Here is an 18,162-nt window from a genome sequence, read left to right on the forward strand (position 1 = left end):
AATCCTTCATTTCTATCATGTATAGGTTCGTTTCCATTAGTTTTCCCTCAACTTTGATACTTACTGACTTGGCTATCCTATCAGTATTCAAAGGGTTGTCCGAAGGAATACTAACTTCTAATGTACCTTCTTATCTTCCGTATCCACCAGATGTGGAGCATACTTTGAAAGTTGATCAAACTTCCTCTCATACTCAGTCAGGGACATAGTCTTTTGCTTGATTTGGAGGAATTCACTTTCTTTGTGATCCCTCAAAGACTGGGGAAAATACTTGTCCATTACTTCTCCTTTGAATTGCTCCCAAGTCAATTCTTCTTATTGCTTAGGGGTCCTTGTCCTTGACATTGAGACCCACCAGTGACTTGCATTACCGGAGAACATGAACTCAGCACGCTGAACTTTCTAAGCGTTTGTGCACCCTATCAATCGGAATATACGCTCCAACTTGTGAAGCCACTCCTCGGTTGCAAGTGGATCAGCTGCTTTGTTGAAGGTAGGGGACTTGTGCCTTCGAAATTGCTTGACCACTGAAGTATGATTTGGAACATTAGGAGCTAGTGGTAGGGGTTGAGCTTGGTTCGGGTTTTGCCTGCCTAGGTCTTGAACCGCTCGGAGGAGGTCTCTTATCAAGTTTTGGTTTGCGCGGGCCATTTCTTTTAGACAAAGCATATGGTTCTTATTAGTTTCATTCTTCAAATACTAAAGCAAAGAAGATAGTATTTTATTTCTTGATATAAGGGAAGCTATTACAAGGATTTAAATCTAATCCCTATAAGTTCTACGGATCTTCTTTGGTGGAGCTTCATCTTCGAGGAGTCTTCCGCATCAGGTTTGGCTCTATGTTCATCTCAACTTGTGGCTCAGGCTCAGGATCATTCTCTAAATCATCCTCGAGTTCTTCTTCGAGATCTTCTTCCTCGGCCAAAGCTTCCTCCTCAGGCTCCTCGTGGGTTACATCATCCCACAAATCAATCAGGGCATGGCAATACCTCTCAAACTCGAATAGGTTTGGGTTGCTTGCTAACATTTCATCTCTAACCGTGACTCCCATATCTCCCCATTGAGGTGGGAGGGAGTGTATGAGGTTATTTATGGCCTCAATATGTGTGATCTCCATACCAGCATTAACCGTCTTCATGCATCTCTCATGGATGTCATACACATGTTCGCTAAGCGATCAGGTCAGATCAGTTACATAGTTTTCATAGGAATGGATAGCAATTCTACAGTTCAATGCTTCTCTATATGCCCTAGCCGTTCTACGAGCCATGTCTGTTGCATTTTCACATACATCATACTTTTTTTTGCTTAAAGAAAACATGCAAATATTTAAACTTTCATATCATGCAATTTCCTTTAAACCCTTAACTTTTACCCAAGTTCATTACATATCTTTAAATAACACATCTCTAAATCATATCAAAACATCATAACATAAACATAATCATTAACTTTAAACATAAACATACCTAGGCCATAGGATGAGATTGATGGATGGATGCACGATGCCATGGAATACCTTAACTTAAACTTTTCATTTTCCTTTTGTTTTTTTAAAAAAAAAATACTTGATCTACAGAACAGGCTAAACCTTGCTTTGATACCACGCTGTAACGTCCCGACCCCTAGTAGACCGGAACGCTACTTACTTTACTTAACTTAACCGGTGGTTTAGTAACAAGTGTATACGTTTTAGTGGAAGCTTACATCTTCGGATAATAATTTAAATAACAATACTGCAAATACTTTAAACAAAAACACTGAATCATTTTTCAAAATAACAAAATGTAATTTATTTGAAGAAAACATAACTTGTTCTCGCATTCTACGTTATTCAAAACTTTAAAGAAATAACATTGGAAAACATTTCATAAAAATAAATCTAAATCACTTATTCACCGGATTTCCATGGGCTCGTTACATCATTCTCCATCTTCTCCTCCATTCATGCCTAAGGTAGAATTCCTTCAATCTGTAGAGATGGGATTAAACCCGTGAGTTGAAAAACTCAATAGGTGCCATAGGTGCATTCGTAATCAAGCTATACATTTCAAAACATTAACTTTATAACTTTTCATACATGCCGTACTCGGAGGCACCATTTAACATGAAGGGGTATGCCGTACCCGAGGGCACCATTTGACATACGAACATTTCTTCAACATAGAGGGGTATGCCGTACCGGAGTACCATTTGACATACAATCATTAACATAGAGGGATATGCCGTACCGGAGTACCATTTAACATACAAACATTAACATGAATCGAAACTTATGACTTAACACGATTAAACACATTGCACCTCTACCTACCTTGATTGATGCTTTTGAAACTTTGAAAACTTGGATTGAAAACTTCGATGAAACTTGGATGTTGAAAGAAATGCACTCCTTGGATGTTTGAAAATCGTTGAGAATTGATGCTTGAAGACACTTCTTAAACTTCTAGGAAAAATAGTTTTCCTCTCTCTCTTTTTCTCTCTTGAAAACTCTTTCTTTTGTTTGTAAAAGCTCTTGCTTTTGGTGTGAGAAAAAATGAGTGAAATGAGGTCTCTATTTATAGGTAAATATTCCATAACTTAAAGCAAATGAAGGGTCAAATTTCATTTGAGAGAGAAAACATGGGTGCCATTTAAATTTGAGGTTAAATGCTTCAATTTAGTGAGGTTTTTATTGCAAAAAATGTGGGTGGCCCTTTGAGAAAATAATTGATGAAAATAAATATTTAAATTCTAGAGAAAAACGAGAATTTTCATTTCAGGCAGTTTCGGTCGACCGGTTGTAGTCCGGTTGACACTGCACAGCTTTCAGTGTTTCTATTATAACTTTTTCTCCCGATATCCGATTGAGGTAATTCAAAGTGAGTTGGAAAGCTAACTCAAAGAGCTACAACTTTTATTCAGATATCATTTTCCAAATCAAATGTTTCCTATGTCGAAAATAGGTCTCAAATGAGACTAAAAATCTAAAGTATACTTTAGTCAACCAATATTTATGTCTTAGTGCCACTAAGGTGTCTAGAATTATTTGGGATTCTATACTTTGTGACATAGAGTGCAATAAAACCAAATAGTAGAATTATAGAAGAAGGGGGAGTGAATAGAAAGAAGAGGGCAAAAGTGAAGAATTGGGGGGAGGGGGTTGGTTAGAAGGAGAGAGATAGAAAAGGAACAACAATAGATAGACGGAAGCAGAATTTAGGAGAGAGGAAGAAGAGGGAGAAAAGGAAGAGGAAAACAAATAAGAAGAATATTGAGAAAGAAAGGATTTCTATCATTTCTCCCTAATTGAAAGAACTCGACTCCAATTCTAAGCAAAGAGGACTATCTTTCTTTCTGACCAAATAATGAAATTGATTGCTTGATGTCAAATCCTAAATTAGTTGGCTGATTTTCTTCTTTTGAGTTGTGGTTGGGGAGATTTTTGGGTGGTTGAAGATGGCAAAGGAAGTGTGTGTAAATTTTGAATTTCAACATGAAATTTGTGTACAACGGAAATGACTTGCTCTGCTATCAAATTGATGTATACTGCAATAAAACCAAATAGTAGAATTATAGAAGAAGGGAAAATTGATGTATACTGCAATAAAACCAAATAGTAGGATTATAGAAGAAGGGAAAAGGGTAGAGAATAAGAGAAATGGGGGAAAAAGAGAAGAAGAGGGGGAAAGAGAAGGAGATATGTAGAAAGTGAAGAAGAGACATTAGAAGCAGATTTAAGAGAGAGGAAGAAGAGGGGGGAAAGGGAAAAGGAAAATGAACAAGAAGAATATTGAGAAAGAAAGAAGAAAAGAGAGGAGAAAGAGAAGAAGAGGGAGAGAAAAAGAGAATTTAGGGAGTGAATATCAAGTTTATTTTATGTCAAATTTGTATCTATTACAATGCACAAACCTCCTTCATATGGGGTTTTGAAAAACCTATTCTAAATAGGAAACAATGAATCAAATACTAGAGAATCTAGTAAATAAATATATAATAAAATCCTCGGAAATCCAGTAAATAAACCCTGATAATTTTTCCCAAAATAAGAATCTAAATATGGAAAATAATCATAATAATCTAATAGGATTTACATCATTTTTTCGTGGTCCCGTGGGAATGTGAGACAATATCATTTAAGATGTATGAGTTTTAACTTGTCGCGACTCATCAAAATTTTCACTTGCGACCTGGAAAGAAATCGATTTGAAAAGTAATTTTCCCCTTTTTTGAGTAAAGATCATGTCTTGGGCTTTAGTAGTGGCTCCACAGGTCTTTTAATTCTTTTTATGATGATTCACATTCTTTTCACATGGTTAATCCTTTGATGATGCTATTATACTCTCAAGATGCTAATACAAATTACTATTGATTTGATGTGTATTACCACCCTGTGTTTGCCTTCTTTTCATTGTTAACTGTAACCTTGTGCTACAATTTACTCTACCGTAATACAGGCAAAACATGGAATTAACTGTCTTGAGCTTCCTCTCATTCAGCACAAGAAGTTGCCTGATTCTGATAGACTTCCCTCTGTGTTGAGTGGTAAGTTTCTGACATGATTGATGGTTATAGGAGATTGTTTTAGATTATCTGGATGCATTTGTTCACGTTACGTGCATTTCAGAGACAGTTTTTTTTTTTTTTTTTTTAATTTTTTTTATTTTTATTGTGAGGGTTTGTTTAGAACGTTTGCTTCATCAGTTAATCTGTGATCCCTATTGTGTTTTGTGTCATTATTGTTTTTATCTTACATCTTTAAAGACGATTCATATGGGTGCACATAAGATGTTAATGCACAGGTTGTCAAACTTGATTCCTCATTGACCGTAAATAGTAAATATCTTGGCCACATTTCAGTTAGATTCGTGAAGAGAGACAGCTCCTCCTTTTGGGCTGTGAGGCACAAGGTACCAAGGTTATCCAATCACAGGTTGTAAATTCACATGGATTAAATTTCTCTATGCACATTGTTGTTATTATCTTTCTGACTTTGGTGTGAATGCCAGATCTTGTGTATCTAGTCTCCCGCGGAAGTAAATTGCTAAATTGAATGCTTGTTCTTAGTTGCTTTGAAATGAATGTTGTGATCAGACAGAAAATAAAACTCTCTCAATCCCCCTTCCCCCTCTTACACATGTTTCATGACAGTTACTTCTATTTAAATTCACAAATTCTACAATGGATGCACATTATGATTTTTTCTTGCTTATCTATTGCTGCAGATACTGCATTTGATTGGATTGTCATAACTTCACCTGAAGCCGCTCTAGTTTTTCTTGATGCTTGGAAGTAAACTTCACATGGATGTTGGCACGTCATTTATTATTCTAGAATGGTCATTAGTCAGTTAGAGGAAAACTCTATAAATAAGATGGGAGAGGGGAATTAGAGGGGATTCAATGAATTGTTTAGAAAAAGTGGGGGAGAGATCAAGGCCTCTCGAATGCCTTTGATTATGTTTAATTTCATGACTTTCATTCCAGTTAATATCAATACAATTCATCTATCTTTACAATATACTATTCCAGTAACTCCATGGACATCTTGCAGTCACATTACAATTTCAGTGTTTTACCGGACAAATTACTTCATAACACTTCCCAGTTGGTCTAGCGGTTTTCTTCCAGTAGCAGTAGCAACAAACAATAGCAGTAGCAGCAACTAATCCTCTGCATTAGCATCCAGAATCTGCAGTTTATCAACCACATTAGCTAGGATCTTATCATAACCTTAATTTTTCCCTTTACCTTTTGCTCTCCACGTGTGTCAACATGAAGGAAGTTCCCTTTGGGTCAGGATTGTTATGATGGAAAATGCTGCTTAAACAAATCAAATGTCAAACTTAGAAGCTGTGGCATCCTGAGGATGTTCCTGAGAACAATATTTAGCTTGACTATCTTAATATTTTATAATTCTTATGTTGACTTGCTTGAAAAGGTTAAGAATGTGACTTTTTGAAACATAAACTGGAAAAAATTCATATCTGATTCTTTCATGGGCATAAACTGATGACTATCGGATCTATAGGCAGCAATGATTAGAAAAACCAAAAATAAAAAAAGGAAGCCAAAGATTATTACAAGCTATGAATTTATGAAAGTTGGTTTATTGAATTGGAATAACTCCAAAATACATGGTGAAACACTATGTAGAGCACCGGGATATCACAATGAGTATACTCAGAGTGGGTTGGTAAAGAAGTGTTTTAGCGCAGGTTTGATGCAGTGGCGGACCCATGACTGGGCCCTTCATTTTTTACATTTACAAAGTAGGCCCTTCTGTTGAGAATCACACCAAATCAAATCAGTTTCCTGATTTTTAGGGAAACTTGGCTGTATATTTCGTAATTATAGGGATCCTATTCATTTTCAAAAAATCAGTATTGTATAGCTGTATATTTCAGTTACATAGTTGTAGCTTTATTTTCTATTTTATTGACTGTATTGTATCTAAAAAAGGGTGACTATGACTACTTTCCCATTCATTCGATACAATATTCTTTTTCTACCCAATCTATATGGTATCAAAGCCGACATAATTGGCCTCTATTTTTTTTTTTTTGGGTTCTTCCTACCCATTACCACGTCAGAAATCTCTAAATCAACCCCTACCACTGGTGCCAATATCAACTCCTCTAAACCTCCAACTGAACCTCTCTCTCATTCCGTCCAAATCACCACGATTCGACTCAATGGGAACAATTTTCTCAGGTGGATCCAATCCGTTCGAATATATATTAGAGTGAAGGGGGAAATCAGTTACTTAATTGATGACATTGTAGAGCCAGAAAAACTGATGTTGGCCATGCTGTTTAGGATGCTGAAAACTCCATGATAATGGCCTGGTTAGTGAATTCTATGGAGGAGGAAATAAGTGCAAACCACATGTATTGTCCTATTGCTAAAGCCCTGTGGGATAATGTCACCTTGATGTATTCAGTCCTTGGAAATCAATCCCAAACATATGAGTTACAACTCAAATTGGGGGAAGTCCGTCAAGGTGAGAATTTCGTCACTAAATATTTTAATATTCTCAAAGTTTCCTTGATTTATTCAATGATGACCATGAGTGGAAGAACATGGATGGTTGCAATTACTTTAAGAAAAAGGAGATCTCACGAATTTTCAAATTTCTGGCTGGACTCAATGTTAATTTTGATGAAGTAGGAGGCAGGATTTGAGGTTGTAAACCTCTTCCTTCCCTCGGTGAAGTTTTTTTCTAAAGTTCGACGTGAAGAAAGCAGGAGAAATGTCCTGCTTGGCAAGAAAATCATTGCTGGACTGGTGGAAAATTCGACATTAATGGGGATTGCTGTTGCTGCCATCGTGCCCCTAGGGGTGAACCCACTAAGTACGAGGGCGGTCAGCCGCCCCCATTGATTTTTCAAAAACCTTCAATTCGACCTTATTAAATTTAAATTCTCAGATTTTTTTTTTTTTGGTTTTTTCACAATTTATTTTAGCCAATTTTCCATCTCTTCCCCACTGAAAAATAATTTTAGATCCACCCCTGTGTGTCCCTAATACTTAGCGTCGTCAAGATGACGAATCGAAGGTTTGGTGTGATTTTTGCAATAAATCACGACATACTTACGAAACTTGCTAGAAACTGCATGGAAAACTTGCTAATTGGAAACCTGTAGAGTGGAAGAATAATAAAACTAATTCGAATCATGCCCTAACCAAAGCACATACTGTGAGACCACCTCTCTCAGTGAAGAACAAATAGAACAACTCCTAAAGCTACTGAAATCTGCTCCACCGACTCCCGGTACTCCTGTAGCATCCTTGGTTCAAACAAGTAGAACTTTGTGTGCCTACTCTTCATTATCTACATCTTGGATCATGATTCAGGTGCCTCTCATCACATAACTAATCTATCCCATTTGTTTATATCTTATGAACTCTTTTCTGGAAATAAAAAAGTACGTACTGCAGATGGAAATTTATCTTCCATTGCTGGCCATGTTTCATTCGTTTATGAGAAAAAAATATTCTGAAATCTGTTTTACATGTCTCAAAACTCTCTTGTAACCTTTTGTCAGTATGTCATTTATCTAAAGATTCTAACTGTCGTGTTATCTTTGGTGTCTCTTGTTGTGAATTTAAGGATTTAAATGTGGGGATGATGATTTGCAGTACTAGAATGATAGATCTCTACTATTTTAATGACAACTGTGTTAGGAATAAACAAGCTCAGGGTTTTATTGGTGGTATCCAATTAAATCTTGTTTATGATCAAATAATACTATGGCATAATAGACTAGGACATCCTATTTTTTCCTATTTAAAGTACTTATTTCTAGATTTATTTAAAGGAGTGGATTGTAACTCTTTGGTTTGTGAAACTTGTTTCCTGGCTAAAAGCCATCGAAACTTTTATAAAATTAAACTTTTTTGTGCTTCAAAACATTTTTATCTAATACATAGTGATGTTTGGGATCCTTCTAAGATTACCACTTCAACCTGAAAAAAATGGTTTGTGACATTCATTGATGTTCATACACGCCTATGCTGGCTTTATTTAATGAATTCAAAAAATGAAGTTGCAAAATTTTTTAAAGATTTTTTACTCTTTGGTCGAAAACCAATTTCAAACTAAAATAAGTGTTCTTCGAAGTGACAATGGAATATAATTTTTTAATGAATGTTTAGGAAATTTTTGTACAAGAAAAAGGCATTGTTCATCAATCTATTTGTAGGGATACTCAACAAAATGGAATTGCAGAACGTAAAAATAGATACTTATTTGAAGTTGCTAGCGCTCTTATGTTTCATAAGAATGTTTCTAAATATCTTTGGGGAAATTCAATCTTAACAAGTTGTTATCTGAATAATAGAATGCCCACTAGGGTTTTGAACTATAAAACTCCTTTACGAACTCTTAAAAAATCTTTTCCAAACACACGTCTCATCAATAATCTCCCTTCAAAACTTTTTGGTTGTACGATGTTCATTCATGTTCCATCCCATCTTCGATCCAAATTTGTCTACGAGCTGAAAAATGTATTTTTTAGGCTACTCTCCTAATAAAAAAGGCTATAAGTGTTTTAATCCCGACACTAAAAAATTTCATATTAGTATGGATGTTCAATTTCTTGAAACAACTCCATTTTATACTAAAACCTTTCTTCAGGGGAAGAATCTAAATGATGATTAGTTTTGGCAACAAGAAGAACCAAAACTAGTTTCTTTTTTCCCTCAAATAAATTAGGAAATGAATACTTTACCTAGAGAAAATAAGAAAAATACTGAGCTATATATGCCAAGTAAAAATGTATCACAAAAAGGGGAAAAACTTTACCACCTATGCCCACTGAGCTACGTCTTTACACTATATGTAGGTTCAATCCCAATATTTAGAATCTTCCAATCAATTCTGAGCATGGTCAATCATCATCTCCTAGGTCTTCAATTCCAGGTAATCTTCCTAAAAATCCTACTCCTTTACCTTTCTTTGATCATGACATTCCTATTACCATTCATAAAGGAATTAGGAATTGTACCAAACATCCTATTGCCAAATATCTGTCCTACCACAGACTTTCAGAAAAATACAAAGCCTTCACAACAAATGTTTCCCATCTATTTGTACCTAGAACTATACAGAAAGCACTACAACACTCGGAGTGGAAGTGAGCAGTGTATGAGGAGATAAAAGCACTTCAAAAAAATAGAACCTGGGAAATTGTTGATCTACCTAGGAAAAAGAAGATAGTAGGGTGCAAGTGGATTTTTACAATCAAATGTAAGTATGATGGGAGCATTGAGAGATACAAGGCAAGGCTGTTGCTAAAGGTTTTACACAAACTTATCGAATTGACTATCAAGAAACCTTTGCACCTGTTGCAAAAATCAATTCCATTCGAGTGTTACTTTCTCTTGCAGTACATCTTAACTGGCCTTAGCAACAGTTAGATGTAAAGAACACTTTCTTAAATGGAGAGTTGGAGGAAGAAGTGTTTATGGACTTACCACTAGGTTTCGAAGAAAACTTTGGAGAAAAGAAAGTTTGGCTATTAAAAAAGTCATTGTATGGTCTTAAGCAATATCCTAGGGCCTGATTTGACAGGTTCGGAAAAGTCATCAAGCTTCAAAAGTATTTGTAAAGCTAAGCCGATCATACAATGTTCTAAAAACACTCAAGAGAAGGTAGAATGGCAATATTAATAGTTTACGTGGATGACATAATTTTGATTGGAGATGATATTGTTGAGATTGATAGATTGAAGAAAGCCCTAGCTCGTGATTTCAAAATCAAAGACTTTGGTCCTCTTAAATACTTCCTTGGAATGGAGTTTGCTATATCCAAGAAAGGTATTTTTATCTCTCAAAGAACGTACTTGATCTACTAGAAGAAACAGGTTTACTCGGTTGCAAAGCAACAGAAACCCCTATAGAACCAAATCTGAAGCTTTAGCGTGCAAGTCTAGAAGAAATGATTGACAAAGAGAGAACCAACGCTTAGTTAGGAGACTAATTTCTCTCTCCCATAAACGTCCTCATATTGCATTTGCAGTGAGCATGCTAAGTTAATTCATGCACTCACCTAATCAAGGACATTTTGATGTTGTGTACAGAATTTTAAGGTACTTAAAGGGGACCATGAAAAGGAATTCTATATGAAAATAGGGGACATCTCCAAGTTGAAGTGTTTACAGACGCAGATTGGACAGGAATGTAATAGACAGATGATCAACTTCGGGATATTGTACCTTTGTTGGGGGAAATCTTGTAACTTGGCGTAGTAAAAAATAAAATGTGGTGGCTAGAAGTAGTATTGAGGTGGGGGTGTAGGGCAGTGGCACATGGTATCTTTGAGGTTCTGTGGATCAAACATTTACTTGAAGAACTTAAAACTACCCGTTCCTTACCTATAAAGGTATTTTGTGATAACAAAGATGCTATTGCAATCGCACACAATTCAGTGCTCCATGATTGAACTAAACATGTTGAAGTTGACAAAAACTTTATAAAGGAGAAATTGGAGAATGGTCTGATTATTATACCCTACATTCCCAGGTCTGAACAGGCAGCAGACATTCTTACTAAAGGTCTACCAAAGAAGTAGTTTGATACGTTGGTGAGCAAGCTAGCCATGAACCACATCTTCCAACCAGCTTGAGGGGGAGTGTTGAGAATCACACCAGATTAGGGCAAATCAGTTTCCTGATTTTTAGGGAAACTTGGCTGCATATTTCATATTTATAGGGATCCTATTTATTTCCTAAAAATCATTATTGTATAACTGTATATTTCAATTCCATATTTGTAGCTTTATTTTCTATTTTATTGACTGTATTGTATCAATAAAAGGGTAAGTATGACTACTTTTCCATTAATTCAATACAATATTCTTTTTCTACCCAATCTATATCTTCATTTTTTTACATTTACGAAGTAGTTCACATAATTTTAAGCCATAATTTTTACATAATTCTGTCTCGCCCCCACTAAATTATGTTCTTGGATCCGTCCCTGCTTTGATGGCCATTATTTGGGAAAAACAATGTTTTGAAAAGTGTTTTTTAGGAGAATGTGAGATTAAAAAATAAGAAAATGTTTTGGATTTACTTGCAGAATATTTTATTGTGTTTATGTTTGGTTGGAAATGAGTTTGTAGAAAAAAGAGTTTTCAAATATTGGTTATCGAACCCGGGCATAATGGTCCATGAGATTTGGATGAACACATTAAAGGTCATAAGCAAATGTTCTTGCTGCTGCTGCTTTTCCACTCCCCATTCACCTGAAAAATTCTTAATAGAATTTTATTTATTTCTCTTATTTTTCCATCCTAATACTGCTTTTAGCTGTTAAATAGACGTATAATGATTAAATCAATACAGTATGCTAATCTTAATCGCCAACTGTTCTATAATTCAATTATTATGTTTCAATATGGAGTAATTAAAATTTAACATCCACCGTTAAGAGAAGCCAATTTTGCAATTTAGTTAGACTGCCCATTTTAACAAATTATCAATCTTCGAATTAAGCAAAGATCTTAAAATTTATACAATGCCTGTTGGATCCTTTAGATGATGAAACATGTAGGTTTTGCTTTGCATTACTTTTGTACTCATGCGAGCTGGTCTACTCAAGTATGACTCAGCTTCACGAGAATTCTTTTATTAGATCCTACTATTTCAAACTTATAATTTTATCTGTAAGGAAATATGAAACTGATTTAACCTGCTAATTGAAATTGTCTGTTTCAGAAGAAGGCCTTGCCAAGCGTGGATTCCAGGTTACTAGGCTCAATACATACACAACGGTATGATACTCTTGTAATTTTGTAAATGTTCTAATATCTCAACAATTTCATGTAATTTATAACTTTAAATTTTAATTTGCCTCCACATAATGCAACAGAAAATTTAACATTACAGTTACAGTCATCAATTGCAAGTGTTTAGATGTCACTAAATATTGATCAACAACAAATACTCATCTTGTTTCTGTTAATTTGGTGGCCTCTGATAATTTCCTGTAGGAACCTGTTAGTCGTGTGGACCAAAAGTTCTTGAATGGGCGGTTTCTGCTCCTGTTGTTTCTGTAGCATCACCTTCTGCAGTTCGGTGTACTTTTCTGTTATAGCAGTTCTGTTGAAAATTAGTCTATACTGTTGAGCCTGGACTAATCTTCTGAATAAAAAGTTTCTGAGTTGAATTCAAACCTAAGCACAACTCACATGGGTATTTGTGTTCACATATTAAATGGATTGGGTGTACAGTGCTCTTTCTACATGGTTTTATGAAAGACAGGCTATCAGAAAATGTGAAATATGTTAACGGTCTATTTGTGTTACAGGTGTTTTCGTGAATATTTTTAAGACTCATTTTGAGTGTTTTTTTATTGTGAATCTTAGTTGAGGGGCTTATGTTGTACCAAGTCCAACACTCTTCCCAAAAATATTTACCATTTAATCTTACCAATTCACTTGCAGGATCCTGTTCGTATTACTGAATATGTTAATTACAGTTTACTACTTGTGGACTTATTGCCATTGAATGTGTTGGGAAAACACCTTCCAAAGATAGCCCAAAGATCAAACAAAGTTGACAATGTGAAAATTTCCAACCACTTCAAGAACAAGAAAATGAGGAAGAAATGATTTTAATGGAATACATGAAGATCAATGTATTTGGATTACTTGAACAAGCCTCAAGTTAATCCCCAAAAAAGAAAATAACTTTGAATTTATACCCAAGATGAATAACCTTCTATCTTGTAAAATTCTCTCCAAGTTTTCTCTCTTCTTTCTCTCTAATTTTCGGGTGCAAGGGTTGTCTTAATGAAAGGGGGGAAAATGGCAATATATATATCCTATCGGGACGCCTAGGCGCCAGGTTCCTGGCTGTCTTCATATTCGGGGCACCTAGGCGCCATGTGAGTGGCGCCTGGGCGCCCGGCAGAACCAGCAGAACCAACCCCCTTCCTCTCTTCCTTTCTCACAATTCTCCATCTCGTACATCATTTGATAGACCTCAAATTTTGGACGAACACAAGAAGAAGAAGCAAGCACCGACTCGGCTGCACCATTCAAATCATGATTGCCTACGTACCCAAAACTCGAGATCAAGCCTCCGTAGTTCACCTCCACCTTCATAAACACTCCACCTCATTTCAACCCCGCCCCGAAGGGCCATGCCCTCTCGGGCATATCAACACGGACTAATGTGAAGCAAGTCCAAGCAATGTTGAAACTTGCTACCCGTCACAACTTTGGTTAACATGTCAGCTGGGTTCTCATTTGTGTGTACCTTCGAGAGTGAAATATCACCTTCCTCTATGACATCACGCACAAAATGATACCTGACGTCGATATGCTTGGTTCGAGCATGATGAACCTGATTCTTAGCCAAGTGAATCGCACTCTGGCTATCACACCACAAGTCCACACAATCCTGCCCAATCCCCAAATCATCTAGAAGACCCCATAACCACAATGCTTCCTTCACTCCCTCTACCATGGCCATATACTCGGCCTCTGTAGTAGAAAGAGCAACTGTAGCCTGTAACATCGATCGCCAACTAACTGGGGCACCATGTATGCAGAACACATATCCAGTAGTAGATCGTCGTCTATCTAGATCACCTGCATAATCCGAGTCCACAAACCCACTTATATGACATGCATCTCCACCAAAACATAAACCCGTATCCGCGATACCTTTTAAGTACCTCAGGATCCACTTCACAGCTTCCCAGTGTGCCTTCCCCGGATTCGCCATGAATCTACTGACCACACTCACCGCCTGTGAAATACCTGGGCGTGTACACACCATGGCATACATCAAACTGCCAACAGCACTAGCATAAGGTACACGATTCATGCGTACCTTTTCTTCCGCTGTAGTAGGAGACTGTTTACCAGAGAGCCTAAAATGTGGAGCCAATGGAGTCACCACCGACTTTGCACCTTGCAACCCGAACCTAGCAATAACCCGCTCAATGTAGCCTTTCTGACTCAAGAACATTCGCCGGTTCGTCCTCTCTCTTCTAATCTCCATACCTAGTATTTTCCCAGCAATCCCCATATCCTTCATCTCAAACTCTTTACCAAGTTGAGATTTCAACTTATCTATCTCCACCTTACTTTTCGAAGCGATAAGCATGTCATCCACATATAGAAGAAGATAGATATAGTTACCTCCCCGAAGTTTTCGAATATAAACACAACAGTCATACTCACTTCTGGAGAAACCATGCTTTAGCATGAAGGAGTCAAATCGCTTGTACCACTGCCGAAGAGATTGCTTCAATCCATATAGTGATTTTCTCAAGCGACATACCTGACGTTCCTTATCCTCAACCTTGTAGCCCTCAGGTTGATGCATATAGATCTCCTCATCCAAGTCCCCGTGCAAGAAGGGGGTTTTGACATCGAATTGTTCCAACTCAAGATCATGATGAGCAACAATACTCAATAGCACCCGAATGGAAGTGTGCTTGACCACAGGAGAAAAGATCTCATTGTAGTCAACTCCCTCTCTTTGTGCAAACCCCTTAGCCACTAACCTCGCTTTGAATCTTGTACCACCGAGTTTGGTAGGATCCTCCTTCTTTTTATATAACCACTTGCAACCAATAGCTTTCTTACCTATGGGCAATGGGACAACCTCCCATGTTTGGTTCTTGTGGAGTGATTCCATCTCTTCTTCCATTGCCGCCGACCAACTCTCGCTATTGTTGTTTAAAATAGCTTCCTTGAAAGTGGTAGGCTCATCATCCTCCACCGAGAGTGCATACTCAACCAAATTTGTCTGCCCATAGTGCCTCAAAGGTTCATCTGACTCCAACTTTAGAACTTGCTTGTAAGTACGGCATGGCCTAGAGGAAGCCAAATTATCTGCAAGCTACTGTTGTTGCTGTGCCTGTACATTCTCTTGCTGAACCGCCTCTTGTTCAAGTGCATCATCACTCTCATCTTGAGTGTCTATTTGATGCTCCTCTTGAACATGCCTAGAATCAGGTTGATCTCTAGGTTCTATGTCAACAACTTGAGACATTGTAGTCTCAACACCATCACCACCGGGCACTGTAGCTTTCAACGACGCTACCATGGAGTTCTCATCAAAAGTAACATCTTTGCTGATTATGAACTTAGAATCCTCTACACACCAAAGGCGATAGCCTTTAACACCTGCCGCATACCCCAAGAATATAGCCTTCTTGGCCCTCGCATCAAGCTTTCCCTCGTTGACATGATAGTAGGTTGTGCATCCGAATGTTCTGAGTTTCTCATAATCTGCATGTTCTCCTGTCAATACCCTATAAGGTACATCTCCATCAAACCTTGAATGTGGAGACCGGTTCACTATGTAGCAAGCATTTACAACCGACTCTGCCCACCATTCTCTACCCAAACCAGCATAGGATCGCATACACATCGATTTCTCTCGAAATGTGCAATTCAGTCTTTCCGTGACCCCATTCTATTGCGGTGTATTTCTTACTGTCCAATGTCTCACAATGCCTTCCTTACCACAGAACTCCTTGAAAGCACCATCTGTATACTCAATACTGTTATCAGATCTCAGTGTCTTCAATTTCTTTCCAGTTCTATTTTCAACCATTACTTTCCACTTCTTGAAAGTGTCGAATACCTCATTCTTATGCTTCAAAAAATAAATCCAAGCATAGCTAGAATAATCATCAACAAATGTAACAAAATACTTGGAACCGCCTTTGGAAGTGACAGAAGCCGAACCCCATACATCCGTGTGCACATAGTCAAGAATGCCTCTACTTCTATGTTTGCTTGGCTGGAACTGAACTCGATGTGATTTACCGTACACGCAATGCTCGCAAAAATCCATGCAAGACTTCTTCAAGTTCTTTAGCAAACCTTTCTTGACTAGCAAATCTAGCCCCTTTTCAGACATATGCCCAAGCCTCCTATGTCATAGCCAAGTGCACTCACATGGGTCTCCACCACTTCCACTTGTTCCAACTGCTACATCTTCAGTAACTGTAGTACCCTGAAGAGCATAGAGATTACCTTCACGGATACCCTTCATCACAATCAAAGAACCACGAACAACCTTCTTTACTCCATTCCATGTTACAATCTTGCAACCACCGGAGTCTAAGGCACCAACAGAGATAAGGTTCTTTCGCAAATCAGGAACATGTCTAACATCCATCAATATTCTAACCACTTCATCATGCATCTTGATTCTAATTGAACCAAGCCCCACCGTTTTACATGAATGCTTATTACCCATCAACACGGTTCCACCATCAGTGCTTCTATAGGTAGTAAACTACTTCCTATTTGGACACATATGGTAAGAGCATCCAGAGTCAAGAATTCACTTACCGGAGGTCTCTTCATCACAAGAGATGGTGTAGCACTCATCGCTTTCCCCTCCTTTCGAGACATAGCTTACCTTTTGCTTGACTTGCACCTTCCCACTGTTGTTGTTCTTATTGTTCTTCTTCCAACCCTTTTTGTTTGGACAATTCACCTTGAAATGTCTAAGCTCGCCACATTTGAAACAAGACCTTTCCGCAACAGGTCTAGAACTCGATCTAGATTTTTCTCCCTTGCCCTTTGGTCACACATTGCTTCTACCCCTTACAAACAATCCTTGAGCTTGCTCCTTGTTACCAATGGTAGACATGTCACTAGTTGCAATCTTTCGAAGATCATCCGCTAGAAGTGACGTTCTAGTGTCCTCCATCACAAGTTTATCACCCACAAGCATCAATGTTTGTACTAGGTTCTCGTAAGACTTTGGCAATAAAAGAAGTAGTAGAAGTGATTGATCCTCATCATCTACATCCACATCAATGTCTTTCAAGTCCGATATGATCTTATCAAACTTGTTGATGTACTCCCGGATTGGTGTACCTTCATCCATCTTGCAAGTATACAATTTGGACTTCAAATAGATCCGATTTGTTAAAGTCTTCGTCATGAAGTTCGCCTCCAACTTTGTCCACACCTCCGCCGCCGTTACCTCACTATCAACCAAGAAAGCAACATCTCTTTCAAGGCAAAGAATGATAGACGCTCGTGCCTCAAGATCTAGCTCTTCCCAATCCTCGTCCGACATATCAACGTGCTTCTTCTCCTTTCCCGCCAATGCCTTGTGCAACTTTTGAGAAATCAACAAATTTTTCATTTGCATTCTCCAATATGAAAAATCATTCTTCCCATTGAATTTCTCTATCTCATCCTTCCCAATCTTCACCATTCCTCTAGTAGACATGATTTATCCACTTGTTTACCGAAAATAAACCACAAAAGTTCACTTGGGAATTTTCACAAACACCTTGTGCACAACAAAGTTCAAGCAACTCACCACAAAATCGAAACTTAACCACCTTGATTTAGGATGTAGCTCTGATACCAAATTGTTGGGAAAACACCTTCCAAAGATAGTCCAAAGATCAAACAAAGTTGATAATGTGAAAATTTCCAAACAACTTCAAGAACAAGAAAATGAGGAAGAAATGATTTCAATGGAATATATGAAGATCAATGTATTTGGATTACTTGAACAAGCCTCAAGTTAAACCCCAAGAAAGAAAATAACTTTAAATTTATACCCAAGATGAATAACCTTCTATCTTGTAAAATTCTCTCCAAGTTTTCTCTCTTCTTTCTCTCTAATTTTCGGGTGCAAGGGTTGTCTTAATGAAAGGGGGGGGGGGGGGGGGGGGGGAAAAA

The 18,162-nt window shown here is 37.5% G+C and overlaps 1 long non-coding RNA gene and 1 pseudogene across 2 annotated transcripts; both read left to right on the forward strand.

Annotated features, from left to right (window-relative positions):
• The first annotated feature begins 3,763 nt into the window (after nucleotides 1-3,763).
• On the forward strand, nucleotides 3,764-5,499 carry LOC111367431. Of its 2 annotated transcripts, XR_002697816.1 has the most exons (3): nucleotides 3,764-4,524; nucleotides 4,782-4,912; nucleotides 5,205-5,499. It is a non-coding gene; the product is annotated as an uncharacterized LOC111367431 (long non-coding RNA). The 2 variants fall into 2 exon arrangements; XR_002697817.1 differs by lacking the exon at nucleotides 4,782-4,912 and having other exon boundaries at nucleotides 4,434-4,524.
• An 842-nt stretch (nucleotides 5,500-6,341) lies between these two features.
• LOC111367430 overlaps nucleotides 6,342-18,162 on the forward strand; it is a 13,158-nt pseudogene continuing 1,337 nt past the window's right edge.

This window comes from Olea europaea, chromosome 18 (genome assembly GCF_002742605.1).
Source record: "Olea europaea var. sylvestris chromosome 18, O_europaea_v1, whole genome shotgun sequence".
NCBI lineage: Eukaryota > Viridiplantae > Streptophyta > Magnoliopsida > Lamiales > Oleaceae > Olea > Olea europaea.